A 1,901-nucleotide genomic window follows, 5' to 3' on the forward strand; every position below is an offset into this window, starting at 1 on the left:
CCCTTCTCAGTTCTGCTTCTTTTGCAAACCAGGAACTGTTATCTAAGGAGAACCAGACAATTCTGTTTGCTTCGTGAAAGAAATGTCTCCCATTCTCTTGCACTCTGGTATCACTCTCAATCGGTGTCACAGAAACTCCTCAGTTTGCCTATTCAGCAGGTGACTTTAGATAGGTCTGTGAAAGCTAACTGTTTTCAGCAGGCATGCCACAAATTAGCCCTGCACCCTCCCCAAGTGCCACTGATTGCTTTCCTTTACCCAATCTGCCGCTCAGCTCTCTGCTCCCTGCCTTGTGGTCCCTGCCTGATCTGATGCTCTGCTTTTTGCTCCCTCCCCTATCTGCCACGGTGCTGCCTGTTCTCTCCCCAGTCTACACAGGTTGTAGATTGGAGAGAGAAGTCTACAACCTACATGTGCCACACAGGTTGCCCATGACAGTTGTGGCAGCCACGTGGCAGATCATAAAATCATAGGAAATTAGGGCTGGAAGGGACCTCAGGAGGACATCTAGTCCAACCTTCTGCTCAAAGCAGGACCAGCCTCAACTAGATTTTGCCAGCCAAGGCTTTGTCAAGCTGGGCCTTGAAAACCTCCAAGGACGGAGATGCTATCAGCTCTCTAGGTAACCCATTTCAGTGCTTCACTACCTTCCTTGTGAGAGAGTTTTTCCAATATTCAGCACTGTACCTAGACTCCTGGTGGCCCCGTGTGAACTTTTAGTATGCCCCCTCCCCCCAAACCTTTGCTAGAGATGATAAAAATAATCATTATTTTCACCATTTTCAATCCCCCTTTCTGTCCGGGTCCCAGACAGTTGCCCAGTTCACCCCTGCCTGTGTCATATCCAACCTAAACTTCATTTGCTGCAACTTGAGCCCATTGCTCCTTGTCCTGTCATCTGCACCACTGAGAACAGTCTAGTCTCATCCTCTCTTGACTACCTTTCAGGTAGCTGTAGGCTGCTATCAGGCACCCCTAAGGTGGCATGTACCTAGTCCCTAAGGATGATCTCCACCATGAGGAGGAGATGAGCCCTTGCACTCCAGCGTGACACTAGGGTGGCCCTCCTAGAGGACAGTCCGGTTGTCCTTTGTCCTCTATTGGCATGGGTGACTGGTGCCTCCCGAGTCTGGGGGGGCACCAGATCACTGATGGGGGGAGGGACCCAGCAGCTGACCACCAAGCCAGTGGCAAAATGAGAAGTTCACTTCTGATTTTGTGGCTGGTGCTTCCAGGGGGTGCACGGCCAATCTCAGGGGGTGAGTGTGCACCTGCATGCACCCCTTACGTGTCGCCAATGTCTATTGATATGAAACCAGACACCTTTCTGTCCTCCAGTTCTTCTTTTGAAGAGAAAGGGAAAAATGATGTATTAATCTGTAACCTAGACAACGAAAGCGTCTGAGAACCGATTCAGGATCGTCTGAGAAGGCACGGCCCCGTGTTTTCTCTTGAAGAGAAACAGGGCAGAAAGCTGTCGGGTTTTGTATTGATACAGGCCAAAGCAGCACAGAACCAGAGTGTTCTCGAGGATGGCCACCTGAGGTGACACCTGGCAGCAGCAGGTGAAATGCACGAATCTAGGTGGTTGCATAATGACACCTCGTCTGCGACCAAATGGGAAATTTGCAATTAATAAATAAATAAATAAATAAAGACAAATATATACACGTACATATCTTCTTTTTCTGCAAACTTTCGGGACTGCTCCGGCCTTTCCCGCCCTAGGCTGGCAGACACGTGCCCCCCACTTGCAGCCGCAAGCCCCGCCCCGCTCCACGCCCGATTGCCGGGCAGTTAGATCCTGCTGCCCCAGAGGGGCGGAGCGTGGCGGGGCGCAGTGCGCAGGCGCGGCCGCCTTGGCGCGTGCGCCGTGAGCGCGCCGGCCTCATGCGCGGTCC

The 1,901-nt window shown here is 52.0% G+C and overlaps 1 protein-coding gene across 2 annotated transcripts in view; it reads left to right on the top strand.

Annotated features, from left to right (window-relative positions):
* The window catches only part of CTPS1 (CTP synthase 1), a 43,844-nt gene that overhangs the window by 5,273 nt on the left and 36,670 nt on the right, over nucleotides 1–1,901 (top strand). The gene's annotated exons all lie outside the window — the stretch shown is intronic.

This window comes from Gavialis gangeticus, unplaced genomic scaffold (assembly GCF_001723915.1).
Source record: "Gavialis gangeticus isolate Ggan-Ray unplaced genomic scaffold, GavGan_comp1, whole genome shotgun sequence".
Lineage (NCBI taxonomy): Eukaryota > Metazoa > Chordata > Crocodylia > Gavialidae > Gavialis > Gavialis gangeticus.